Source organism: Thermobia domestica, chromosome 16 (genome assembly GCF_964235325.1).
Source record: "Thermobia domestica chromosome 16, izTheDome1.hap1.1, whole genome shotgun sequence".
Taxonomy (NCBI): domain Eukaryota; kingdom Metazoa; phylum Arthropoda; class Insecta; order Zygentoma; family Lepismatidae; genus Thermobia; species Thermobia domestica.
This window is the reverse complement of record NC_137469.1, coordinates 69,828,840-69,844,035: the sequence shown is the minus strand read 5'-3', so window position 1 is coordinate 69,844,035 and position 15,196 is coordinate 69,828,840. Positions and strand designations below refer to the sequence as shown.

Here is a 15,196-nt window from a genome sequence, read left to right as displayed (position 1 = left end):
AAATGAAAATAAAAGAAATAACATCATCCGTGACTTTATTTACTCGCCACTAGAGGGGAGTTAAACTACAGGCATTGACAGTTCTTTTTTTCTTATAATAATCTTTGTGTGAGAATGTCTTGGGACAGGAAACATGTAAAAGGTAACCACTAATAACTACACAAAAGTACATTCACGCCAGCAAGTTATTGTTACTTTTTTCAAAAATAATATAATACTACGTATTCAGAGTTCTTAAAACACACACAAAGAAAGCAATTAGTAAACTTAAATTATTTCCGTTGTGTATTCAATTACGATTTCCGCTAAGCAATTTGGAAGGATTCCGAAACAAGTACCACAGGATATCATGGTAGGCGCTCTTGGTGGTAACTAGACAGCGCACCTAAGGTTTAGATTTCACCTCCTGTTTCTTTCTTGATTTTCATTGGTTGTTTGTGATTTTATAATGGTCGTTCACATCAAAATCGGAATTTAATTTTTGGACAGATGCTATAATTCTAAATAGTAAAGCAATCTTTTTCAGTATAGGGGAAGGTCGTCTGGTATCGGACACTGTAGCTTTTTTCAGTTTGTCATTCTGAAAAATAGCTATATCAAATTACTTAATGCACAAACTGATACCTTGGTATCTTACACACAAAGTGCTAAAGGTGATTTGACAGGTAAAAACTAATAATATATATTTTTGTAAAAAATTAAAGATAATACAAATTAGCATTCTTAAAAAGTGGAGGGTGGTATCGGACAAACATAAAACTATAGAGAATTGGTCTTTTGAGGTAATTTAATAACAGAACTAATTGCAAATATTAGCTGTTTACTTACAAGTGTTCTTACACTCAAAATAGAGTTTTATTACACTTTGAAATACAGCCTAAAATAAGAGTAAAAAAAATAGATCTTAAAATTCTTAGTCTCATCAATAGATGTTATTTTTCTATTCTGACACAAATCACAATGATAAATCAGTCTGCCTTCAAAATTTTCACATTGTTCAAGTCACACTGGACCAAGTCTTTACACATATTGAGCTGTATCCAATCATCAAAAGACTCCCCGCAGATTATAATGTTTTTCAGCAAGTTTGTAAACTAGTTTTAAAAAAATTCTGGTATTCTTAGTGGCATTAGACTAGTTAACTATTCAAAGCCTTTACATGATTGTATAGTATTCCTTCTTGGTCACGTTCTACTAAATGTGCCTTTGTTATACGAGCAGCGAGGCTTAGCTGTTACCTCTTTTCCTTCCGACAGTTTTCGACAGGATCTCCTAATGTACTCTAAGGAACACCATATCTAGCACTGGCCACACGTGCGTTTTTGGAAATAACTTTGTCCATGACCAACTTTATACTTTCTTCATCGCAATTGCCACGTATTTTCCCCATGGTTTTCTGAAAAAGCCAGAAACCATTAAAAAACGTCAAGTTTACTTACCAGTGTTTTGTCCGATACCACCCGATTCCCTTTTGTCCGATACCAGCCGAAAGACTTGCAACTTATGAATGGCTATCTACCGGCTTGTAACAACACGAAGGCAACTATACGCCTAAATTATAATATATATACACCCTAATAAATGCTATGATTGCAATAATATATCAATACATTTATTTTGTGACAAGTTGCAGGCACACAAATCTATCTCCGTGCACCTCATTACTCGCAAAAATACAAAAACTTTGAAGCACGAGATACACCGTTCATCGAACAAATCCACTATGCCGTGGGCTTGGCTAGTTCATTTTGATCAACTCACTGAATGCTTGATATGTGCCGCCTTAAGCAGGAAATAACGAAAACTGCTTTTGTCCGATACCAGACGACTTTCCCCTAATGTTAATTTACATTACATTATCGTAATTACACAAATGCATATTTCATTACTTCTAATATTTACAGGTTACTTCACAGAACTGTTATTCGTCTACCGTTCAAGATGAGGTTCTTTACGCATTGACACTACTCATTACTGGGGCCAGTGGCGGCGGTAGTAGATCGCGAGTCTGCTGGGAGCGGAGAGGTGAACTGTATAGGTCTCAAGATATGAAACTCAATTCGCATAGGGTTCTGTTTTAATACTGCGCGGGAAAGGAAGGAAAAGGGTAGGGGAAGAATCTCTAATATAAGTAGTTTCTTGTGTAAGTACTAATGAAAGAACTAAAGCTGCGTGTAAGTACTACCGGGTAGTCTTCCCCTATCCCCTAATGCTGAAATGACTCCACTGCTAGAAACCATACTACTAGAACACTTAACTTTAGGCATATTGAAACTCAGTGATACCGGGTTCTACGACAAAAATCTTCCCAACATTTGTTATATTTTTCTAGTATGAGGGATATTTATGTTCATTCAATACAAAGAAAGAAAATAAACGGAACTCATAAAAAATAGTGACCATTTCAGGAGGTGATAGGGGAAGTTCTGGAATCATCCGATCGTGCTCAATGTAGATTACCTGTACTTTCGTCTTCAATTGACTTAGTCTCCTCGGATAGAAATATTTTACACCAATATGCAATAAAGAAATTCTCTTCAGGTACCGGTATCTTTGCAGGAAGGAGGAAAAACGATAGAAACAGATGCTGATGATGTAGCGGTTTCTTTTTCCAAAGTGATTGATGTACCCCAAATCAAGCCCTTTGACTCCTTCACACTGATTTCCTCAAATTCTGTTAAGTAAGATCAAGTATTTGAAAGAAAAGACCAAATATTTCTGAGAATACTGGCAACTAAAAATTTCTTAGCAGTAAGTCAGATTCACCTAAAAATGACTAAAAAAAATTTGTTTCTGCATCACTTCGGGCCTAAATATGACAAATCTAAAATATGGTTCAAACGTGCGTTTATAGGACCAATAAAAACTTTTCGTATTCACAAGAGTAAGAAATGTATTTCCGCTTAAGTAAACATGTAAAAAGTCGCCAGAAAAAAAATGGCGTCATAGAAAACAGACTATCACCTACACCGAACTGATATATAATGTGTGTGCACATTTTTGGCACATCTGATGTTCGTAATCGCATCACGGGAAAAGAATTGAATACTTAGAAAATGTTTAAAAGTTTTTTTTATATATTATACAATATTTTTTAATTATAAACAATGTGTATTTAATTTTTTTAACGGTACATGTTGAACATCTTGTACACGTGTACTATTCTGAGCTTCTCATGTATAATTCTTGACAATTCTCAACCAAACTTACAATACGGTAATTTTTTTTATCAAAATATTTTAGGATTTATTTTAAATAGAAAATTTCATCCATTTTGTGTGTGAATGGGAATGAATTTAAAACACTTATTGCGTTGCCTCTTTGAATGGCAAGGATTACCCGTTTGAACAGAAAATGTTTGCTTCTAGGGTCCCCTGATTTATTAATTAAAGCTGACCCCAAATTTGTCAAATTTTCTTGTTTCTTTACTAAAAACACCCATGGTTTCAGTAGCAAAAGCAATGAAAAAATGATCTTTTAATTTGGAATATTTCGAATGCTTTTGTTTACTAGCTGCCTCGGCTGCACTTCGTGCTTCCTCGCTGGCTAATGTTATGTATGAGGGTGCGAAAGTGTCTACGCATGTAATATCTCACACTAGACTTTGGCCTCTTTTCCAGGGAATTAAAGTAATTCCGTCTGGTCTTTTGCCATCATCCCGTAACATTCCTGTTGATTTCAAAATGCTAGGAATGTCTATGCTGGCGAGAGTTCGCATTACTATTTAAAACATATTTATTATATAAAATATATATATTTAAAAGTTAAAAATAGAGGTTTCTGTTGGGAGCGCCAAATTTTCTATAAAGGTTTAAAAATATGTGGGATATTGGGTTCGTGTTCCGGCTGCCAGAATTTACCTTATCTGCATCACCGTTGAAGTCACTGTTCCCGAAACTAAGATAGTTTGTTTGATTTGATACGCCACTGTATCCAATATGGGCATGACGTAACACAAGTAAATTAAATGAAAGAACGGAAATGAGGATGCTAACCAAACAAAAGAGTGAGCTACATGAATCACCGGGTGTTTAAAAAAAAATAGTTTTTACACGGAAGAATGAGATCTTGAAAGGGAAAGTGACCTATTTGGGTTTCGAATCCACGACCCTGTTAATTAAATGTTTAATGATAAAATGAAGACTGATTTCACGGTAATGAAGTCCTATCTTCCCGCGGTATCCCAGGGCTTTAGGAAAATATGATCTCCCCCCCCCCCAAATCGTGGGAGCAAGCGAAAATTTATTTTTACTTTTGTAGCGTATTTATATTATCACATGCTGCAATGCTGAAAAACAATTAGGCTCTAATGTTTGATGTATAGAGACGAATTATACTGACTTTCACTTTCCATGAAAATTGGAATAAACGAATTTTGAAATAATAGACAAATATCCTGGACTCAAATTTTGACTGAAAGTCCTGAAAATCAGTTTAAATCCGTCCGTGATAGATTCCACTAAAAATTTTCTGCATTTCCTAACATTTTGACCTAACAAACCCTCATAGAAACGGTATTGTTATTATTATTATTATTATTATTATTAAGGTGAGGGATGCAATAAGTGGCTTGCAAAAGAAAAGTTTACAAATTTAGGTTAACAGTGAATAAAAGCTTTAATGATTAAAAACGTGTAAAAAATCAAGTATAACGAAAGAATAACAATAAATTTTCAAAATATAATTACAAATAAAATAAAAAAGAGAAGATAAGGCATAAGGCCTTAGCACCAAAATTTAATCTAGTCAAACGTATTGCAATTTTTCTCCTTCTTGACCTTTGACTTGAATTAGTTTCTGAATGATTTGATATGCTTGAACCAAACAATGACATAGTTCTTCGTAACAAGTTTTTAACTACATTAATTTTGATTTATTATTACACACTGAGTTCTTGAAATTAAGGATTCAAATATAATTAACTTATTAACTGTGCATTGACCAATATCGATTGACATAATTATATAGATTAGCAGATAATTGCTGTTGATCAGTTAATACATCATTTCAAGATTTACAACGATACGTTGTATATACTTATATTTTTGGGGCAATGAGTATTTCTTTATATGTACTAACCCAGGTTATTTCGAAGAAGAAGGTAGTTACAAATATATAATTGTCACTCAAGAAAAATCTATCTTCTTCCAATGCGAAAAGTGCCATTACCTATATTTCAAATATATTAACGCACGAAGCGATTGATGAAAACTCAACGGACTCAACAGCTAAAATAGGCGAACTGTTAATATTTTTAAAGTCCCATATTCCTACACTCCGACGAGTTCCCCGAGGCGCCAGACCAGCTATGGCTCACTGAAGTTCTACAAAAGGTCACTAATACTAATAGTATTGATGCTTGGCTAGATCTTTTAATCTTCCCTTATGTGGTTCTCTGTATTCCCCCATATGCCGAAAAAGTTAACAACTTCACCACATGGGTGAAGCAAAGAATACGAAACTGGTCGGACAATCATCGAGAAGCTTTGTCAGCCGAATTAATTAAATTATACAAAGTTCGTGATTTGTCAAAATCCACATCATTCCACAGCAAGAACATTGAAAATAAACTATCGGACGGTGATGTTAGAGGAGCAGTAAGACTATTAACATCCGAAGACTCGATAGCAACTCCAGATAATTCATTGTTAGAAGCACTCAGAGCAAAACATCCAGCTCACTCACATTTATTAGCCATCCCTGAACCTCCAGAGGCATCAGCATCAGCAACTAAAGTATCATCAACTGAATTATTGAAAGCAATTAAATCTTTTCCTTCTGGATCCGCCGGTGGAATGGATAGCGTCAGAGCTTCAATTCTAAAAGATTTAGTTCTATCACACGATTATGACTGGGGGCGCGGTGGCTCAGTGGTAGAGCGTTCACCTCCGGTGCTTGGGGTCCCTGGTTCGATCCCAGCTCGCGCCGCACATAAGGCCGAAAAACGAAATTACGGCGCCAAAAATAGAAAAAAATATTGTGATGAAACTAATCAGAAATGCCTTCAAAATAGTCCCTATATACCAGTCCATGATGTACCGTAAGAATTTGTTTTGAGAACGCAACACAGTAACCAGCGTATGTGCGCAAAGTCGGAGTTTATTTCGAACGGCCAACTGCAGTTAGTTGTGCCTGAGTTGCTGACGGAGAAACAGCTCGTGCTAAATTTTCCCAAAGTGGCAGTAACAACATTTCAATACGAATATTGAAGAGTTAGATATATATAGTGTACATCTAAAATGACTGTGAACCTAACAAGTGAGCCTAGTGTAAATACAGTACAGGTAGTATGATGAACTAGCGCGGTGTCGAAACAAGGAAGAAATATTTACTATACAGAGAGTTATAAAAAAAGTTCCAAAGAGTACCGCGACTATTCTTGGACAGTTCGACAGTATATATTATATCGAACATAGAACAGGAATACACACGTCCCCCCTTTTCCCCCTTTCCTGATTGGAGCGTATTGTTTACACACAGCTGTGGCAACGATCTGTGAAGAACATGAAAACTAAGAGAAGTGAACTCTTTATAGTGTTATTTAAAGAGCATTTTTACAATAGTCTTCATTAAAATGTAATGAACAATTATTACAGTATACATTAAACAAGTGTGGTATCAGTGAACTTGCTGAACAACGTGGAAATAAACTGAAAACTGTAATGAAAGTATTTGTGTCAAAGGTTTTGGCAAAATGGCGGGCATGTAATTAAATGTACGAGTGGGAAATAAGCATATGGAGTGGCTTGATCAAGACGTAACACTTCCGGTGTTACAACCATCACCGCGTCCCTCAACATCATTACGGCTTTAGGAGCAAATGAGAAGAGGAAGATCAAGAAAAGTGTTCGAAGAGAGTTTGCAACGAAGTAAGAAAAGATATGTGAAGGAAATTGTAAAGAATACCATTTCCGAAAAGCTGTGCTTGTATGTAGAATCAAGTTTGGTGAAATCTGGCAAGAGTACTGCAGCCGAAGTTGTGAAATTGGCGATCCAGTCTTCGCCTAAAAGATTGAAAAATATGAAAGCGATCCATGATACATCATCTGCTACTATATGGCCGTGCAACCCTGACGAAGCTTTAGGCCTTCTAGTGGATCTTAGCTGGCCAAAAGAAGATTATAAATGGATGAGACTTGGAGCAAAAGAAAAAGGATCAGATATTTATCTCATATCTAGCAGAGACAAAGAAGTGTTATCCTGCAAATATTACGGTAACTGAAAACGAGGCTGTGGTTCCACTGCAAGATGAGCTCTGCATTTAGTACAAGTACAGAGTGATGTGATACTGCAGAACATTTCGGAGGACTGTGATATTATCGATGTTTATTATAAATTGGGCCTAAATGGTAGCGGTGGCCACAGCATATATAAACAAACTTTCGCGAATGATTCCTAATACATGGATTCCAACATACTTTTATGTACCATTGTGCCATTGTACGTGTGTCAATCTAATTGTAAGAACACAACAATATTTTGGAAGAACATGACTCCATCATCAACAAGTTAGCGCCGACCAATTGCCTCTAAGATAAAAAGAAAGAAAAAGGAAACGGTTCACAATGTGAAATCAAAGTATGACGAAGTACAAACACAAATATTGCAATTGCAGCTAATAATCGTTCTCGGCAACAAGACAATAAAATTTAATCATATTCCGCATAAAGGCATATAGGTGTAGTCATCTCATGATGATTTCTGAGCAGGATATTCAATAGAATCAACTTTTTTATTTTTGGCGTCGTAACTCGATACTTTGGCCCTATGTGCGCCGTGTGGACTTTGTGGTGGACAAGCACCGTGCTCGTGGGTTTTCTCGGGGTTCTCCCGTTTCCTCCCACTTTCTTCATTCCACCATTTCACTCATCTCTCATCATCACCGTCTCCTTTAGCCTAAACGGCATAATCATGGGACGTAAAACTTAAAGATTTCATTTCATTTTCACACGATTATGAATCTAGAGACCAGCTTATCAACATTATCAGAGAACTGTTACACCTCATTATATCGGGAAATGTACCTACAACATTGAGACCGATATTCTTCGGTGCGTCGTTACTTGCCCTTAAGAAAAAAAGCGGAGGCATTCGGCCAATAGCCGTGGGCAATATTTGGAGACTATTGTCGGCCAAAATAATCTGCTACAAGATGCGCGAATCACTTATCGACATACTATATCCACACCAACTAGGAGTCTGTGTCCCATTTGGGGCGGAAGCAGCAGTACATGCAGCCCGCACATATTATTCTACTTCGCACACCCAAGTGAAAGCATTTTTAAAAATCGATTTCAGAAATGCCTTCAATGAATTAAACCGAGATTCCAAGTTGCTATCTGTTAAAAATAATTTTCCAGCATATTTTTCGTACATCTCTCAATGCTATTCTCAACCAAGCAACCTATATATAGGAGATAACACTATTCTATCACAGCGAGGTGTTCAGCAAGGTGATCCGTTAGGTCCAGCACTGTTTGCTATGACTCTCCAACCAATTGTTAATAATATAAACGCAGAGCTGAATGTCTGGTATTTGGATGATGGAACAATAGCTGGAAATACAGACGTAATACTACAAACATTAGACAACATTCGTATACATGCATCATCAATTGGCTTATCGCTAAATTGCTCCAAATGCGAAGTAGGATTCCTCGGTGCTACAGAAGAACAAATTAAGAACCTCTGATATATTTAATAAATCAGCACCTGGTATTCAGCTCCTTACACCAAGTAATGCAGAGCTTTTAGGTTCAGCTATCTCAACAGAGGCACGGAGCAAAATGTTACTAGACAAAACCTCCAAACTAGAATTTTTTTTGTCACGACTTTCCAAGCTTTCAGCCCATTCTGCTTTTTATCTGTTAAGGGCTTCATTTGGAATGCCGAGATTATTTTATTTCCTCCGATGCTCTCCATCTTGGAAGGATGACGATACTCTTAAAACTGGTCTGGAATCCATCCTCAATTGTTCTCTTAATAATAACTCTTGGATACAAGCTTCTTTACCAGTAAAAAATGGAGGCCTTGGAATCCGTCGCGCCACAGATATGGCTATTCCGTCTTTTTTAGCGTCTTTCTACGGTGCAAGTCAAATAGTTAGTTCACTTCTTCAATGGGATAACGACAAAATCACCAATCCAGATGTGATGGACTGCATAGCTAAATGGACAAATTTAGTTGGGTTAGACCCTCCGACTCTCGAAAATCGTAACAATCAGTCGGCTTGGGACGAGCCCATCGTTAATTGCCATGCAGCTTCTTTATTGCAGACTACAAAAAACATCGAAGATAAAGCCAGACTTTTAGCGGTAATGTCCCCAGAAAACGGAGCATGGCTTCAAGCTCTACCATCACCATCTCTGGGCCTACACCTATCCAATGAGAGCTTCCGAGTATCAGTTGCACTACGGTTGGGAGCAGATATATGTGAACCACACCACTGCCCCATTTGTAACACCTTTGTAGATAAAAAAGGATTACACGGTTTGTCGTGCAAAAGCAGCGCAGGCAGACACCCACGTCATTCAAGTGTAAATGATATAATATTAAGAGCATTAATATCAGCAGGGATCCCAGCAGTGAGGGAACCGATTGGATGCAGCCGATCTGACGGAAAAAGACCCGATGGTATGACTTTAGTACCTTGGAAGAAAGGAAAGGCATTGATTTGGGACTTCACATGTTCAGACACCTATGCCCCCTCCAACCTACAATATGCCTCAGTACAAGCTGGACTCGTAGCTGCTCGAAGAGCGAAAGAAAAAAGGAATAAATATAGCAAACTACTCGATAACTATTGCTTTGTCGCAATAGCAATTGAGTCTAGCGGTTCTTGGGAAGAAGGAGGCCTCAAATTTATAAAAGAAATCGTCCACCATCTATCAATTAAATCAGGAGATAATCGAGCAAAAAGTTTTCTGATTCAACGCATAAGCATAGCCATTCAACGTGGGAACGTGTCGGCTATAATGGGAACGTTACCCACTAGTAAAGAGCTAGAAGTCTTTCTTCTGTAATTGCGGAGAAGGGAGGTTAGGAGTAAAAACAGACATCATTGGTGCATCAATTTATGTAGCAACTGAGCAAGGAGTATGGAGAGACAGCTCACAGTCAATAAATTTATATGGAAAAAAAAAAAAAAAACGGCATGAATGCTGTACTGTACGTCAAGACAGTGACATAACATGACAGGTTGGAGCCTTTGAAAGCAGAAGATTTAGTATTACCTGCCGAACGTCATGGGAACAAAGTACCGAAGAATAGATATTTACTGTTTCATTTGAAATTTTCATTATAACAGTTTTTTTAATATATATACATGTATATATATTGAAGATATTATGTTTCTTTCCTCTATTGAACTTATTTGTACTGACATAAAACTAATTAAACATTGTCAAAATTCCTCTCTATTGTCAAATATACAGAAAGATATTCAGATGTCATAAAATAATGAGTTTGTCAATATCTGGTTGGCAGGCAACCAGATAAATAAAAAATAAATAATATAAATAAAAAATGGAATCAAATAGAAACGAAGTGTGAGTATTATTTAATGTGGCTCAGTAATAAAGAACCAAGGTCCTTGATTTATCGTTGTATCGTTATCGTTGTAATTTATGAAATTAAAACGAATGTGTAGAGCTTCTCTAGAATCTGCCTTTGAATACCAAAATTTAGACTAAGTAAATCAAGCAAATTAGTAGAAAGAGTGACATAAGGAAATAGAAAAGTCATGACTTTTAAAGAAAATTGATAAGAAATTTGAAAGAAAACTGGGACTGCCTAATAAGAATAATTGAGTGATAGCTGATATATATATATATATATATATATATATATATATATATATATATATATATATATATATATATATATATATATATATATATATATATATATATATATATATATATATATATATATATATATATATATAATATATTTAAATAACTACGACTAAACCTTGGGGCCTAGCTGATGCATATTTACATTTTTCGGTATTAGCAATAAACATAGATTATATATCAATACGAATTACATTGTCATTTTAGCACACATAATACATACTATTTTAGTACACACAAACATATACTAACATACATACATATGAATGAGATATTGAAATGCATACACATAACGTAATTACTACATGAATATTTTATATAGATCTAAATATTAATATAAATATATGTAGATATAATACAAAGACGTCTATTCAAAAGGCTTTGGGTAAATTTAGTTGTTTTCTGCAGTTTATTTATTATATTGCAACATTTTCTACTGACCTGGTCGTTAATCGTTGTCTACGTGCATAGATCTTGATCTCCCTATTGCTTAGGAAGATCAAGATAATTAGTTGATTGCGGCTTTGCTTAGCCTAACGTTTTCATGATATGTAAATAATTATTAATTTTCTAGAATACCATGTCTAGCCAACGGGTAGCGTATCTCTAACATGACTATCTATAAGATTTGTGTATTTCATTTTTCTAAACAATGCTTCTCTATTTGATCTCTCAATTTTACATTCTTTCAACTCTTATAAGAATACTAACCGAAGTTAATTTTCATTTTACAAATACCTACTAGAAAATGTTAACATATACCATTATTTCATACTAACAAAAATATTCACTGCATAATTTAACGTATTATACATACTTGGCCATAGTATGCTTTGGACATTTTTAAATAGTTCGACATAAAAAGAAATAAAATCATAGCTTGAACGCTGGCTTTATTTTCTTAACTAGCATTACATACTTAATATTATAAAGAGTATCTGGGGTTTTTAGCAGTTACATCTGGTTAGTTTCGTTCCATGACCAAATTTTAAGCTACATCTTGTAGAAGCAATTTACTAAAAAATTTCTTTAAGTCAACAAAAAAAAAAAAAAATGTAGAAGTTTTCAAGATTATTCAGAATCGCTATAGTTTCTCGAGAGCTTAAAAAAAAAAAAAAAAAAAAAAAACTTTTTAAAACCGAAGATATTGCTTATATACGTCCAATGTCCGAAATAGAATACTAATTTCGAAGTGATGAAAGCAAAATTAACGTCTTTCCAAAGATCAGTTATTCTGGCTCTAGTGTTTACGCAGCAACGTCTTGTATTTCTATTTAAGAATGAAAATTTGTCTTTGAACACCAGAAAATAAAATAGGTTACCCCTACCTTTCGCTGCCAGTGCTGTTCTCACCACACACACACACACAGAGGGTTGATGACCCTTTGACGACACTTCCGGATGCTGGATTGCCACTAAGGAGAATTTCTGGGCCTTCATCTCTATGTGCATGAGGCGACGAACCCTAGACCTTCCTCACTGTCGGGATTCACTTGACACTTTCTTTCCTCGCTATATGGGCGTGCAAACTATAGCACTCCGTGTCACTACACTTTACTAACACCGTTTTTTGTTATCGCGGGTTCAGAAAACGTTTCTCAAAAAGTGTCTATGAATCTAAGTTCCGTGCTTGAGCCACAATGTTGTTACTGTTGTACTATTTTGATTACTGAGTCTCGATAGGATGTAAAGAGACAGTCAAATAAGTTTTTAGTTTTTCTTAACTCCAAATTGTAATATGTAATGTACAAAAATATGTAAATAACTTGATTCTTGTTACAAGTTTGTGGCTCGCTAAAGAAAGTGATGCGTAAGTAGCGTCTACGTCAGTCCGTGATGTGGAATTTGGACACTTCGGCTATGTGTTAACTTAGCCTGCCATCATTGTTATGATCAACTTAAGTGTGTGTATAATTCTATGTGGTGTTGTGTTAAGTGTAAGTCGAAATGTTGTGTTCTACACCATTGATGAGTTCAGTGTGTTGAGGTTTTTAGTTACCAATCTTCCTGATGATTTGGATCCGCCTATAACCTATTTTCTGAATTTTTCTTCTTTCTGATTCTTCCAGTGGGTTTTGCATGCGTTTTGGGTTTTACTTAAGGTATACGCCCCTTAACGGCGCTGGAGCGTCTGTTTTCCGAGAAACGTGATTTTTACATTTCACTATATGCTTCTAAAATTTTCTGGAATTTAGAATCGGCGACGTTCTGTCCTGTGTGTGACTTTGTTCAAGTCTGAGATGTGTAAAAAGTTTCTCATCTTGGTTTGTCTGAAATGTGCTCTTTGCAGATTTTCAGGAATTATCTTCCATTCCAATTCCATTCAATTTGGGTAGGTTTGCCGTTTCCTTGTTCTTTCACAAGATGATGCTAAAAGTTTTTTGAGTTCCTTGTTCCTTTCTTCACTGGGTCGACGATTCTCTGTGCGTGTGTGTGGTCGGATGAGAAACAACGATAGACAGTATCGTTAGCCCTTTCTACTGAAACTGTTGCTCAGGTTAAAAAAAAAAAAAAACCCTCGTGCTTAAACTAGGAGAAACACTAGGCTTATTTCACATTATCCGGCGATTGCCGGATCCGTTTCCGGCAGTTTGCCGGATGAAAAGTGTACCCTTTCATATTATCCGGTGTTTTGTCGTGGATAAAAATATCCAAGCAGGGTTGCTGTGCAACTGAAGAAGCAAAACCTTGTGACTCTTGTCGCTTTGTGGTGTTTGCAATTGACAGATGCAAAACGTATCTTCTACCCGCCTTGTTGAGATAGATAGAAAAAAAGTCAGACACACATGGGTTCACCCTTTATATATATATATATATATATATATATATATATATATATATATATATATATATATATATATATATATATATATATATATATATATATAAAAGTGGTAAGTTGAAGGAGATTTTTCTCTGTTTCCACAATCGATAGACTTGAGCAAAATAGCGGCCAGGTTCTGGATATGTAAAACACGATCCCGATATTCACCTGTTGTGACTGGGAAAACCAGGATAAAGTCCTTTCAGGATAGTTGGTGGTTGAAATCTATACCAGAATCCAGTGGCGGATCTAGAAGGTAAAAACTGGGAGGCTGCCAGACCCCAGACTATGAAAGTTTATCATGAGTTTACTATAAAGTTTCAAAAATATATAAATAATAGCTTAAATTATTTTCGTCATCCTGAAAACTGGTGGGGCCTAGGCCCCCCGGGTTAGATCCGCCACTGCCAGAACCCCAAGTCAGCACAACCACTGAGCCCAAGTCTAATCTGTAGGTATTATTATTATTATTATTATTATTATTATTATTATTATTATTATTATTATTATTATTATTATTATAGTATTTCGGGTTTATTCTTTTATTTTAAGCGTTCCGACTATTGAATCAATTGTCTTTAAAGCACTGCTCTAGTCCCTGTATTCAAAGGACTATTCAAGAAATTACAACCATAGAAGTGTTAAAGATAATTAGAAAATATATAAGATACGGTATATTTATCAAATATCACTTCATGAATTCTCTCTTGCTTTGCGAAAGTACATAAAGTTATTATTAATAAATATATAATATTGCTGAAATATTTGATAGTGTATATTTCAATTTAGGGGCACCACAAGTTTATAGAATTACAAGCTCATTTGCCCAGTGCTACCCAGACATTTATTTCTCCCAATCTTCTGTTACATAGAAAAAAATAATTTATATTGATTTGGACTCTTTAATCAACGACTTATAGATTCAACACTCCGGTGGTATCGGTCGTTTTCGATTATTTTCACATATCATCTTTTCCTAGATTTTGTATGTAACAAGTTTGGTTAAAATTACTCCAGGTGTACTAGGCTAGAACATAACCACATACACAAATACACTCCACACACACATAACACACACACACACACACACATATATATATATATATATATATATATATATATATATATATATATATATATATATATATATATATATATATATATATATATATATATATATACGTAAAACACACGCATCCATATCATCGCAGCCACTCTCTACTCTTTCCTGGCAACACTTGCTTCCTCTCCCAACACCCATCCGGCAGTTTGCCGCGTGTATGTGAAGAGCTTCATTGCTTGCAATGTCCCGCTTGGCTATACACGGCGATCTGCCGCGCCGGATTCTAGCAGGGAGATCCGGCTGTTTTGCTCGCCGGCGACCGCCGCACATATGTGAAGAGCTTCATTGCTTGCAATGTCTTTCTACCTTGTCCGGCAATTCGTCGGAAACGGATCCGGCAAATCGCCGGATAATGTGAAAGGGTGGTAAAGAATACTGTGATCCTGTTTGTTCTTT

The 15,196-nt window shown here is 35.7% G+C and overlaps 1 protein-coding gene across 4 annotated transcripts in view; it reads left to right on the top strand.

Annotated features, from left to right (window-relative positions):
* The window catches only part of LOC145673137 (ferric reductase 1), a 209,094-nt gene that overhangs the window by 50,623 nt on the left and 143,275 nt on the right, over positions 1 to 15,196 (top strand). The gene's annotated exons all lie outside the window — the stretch shown is intronic.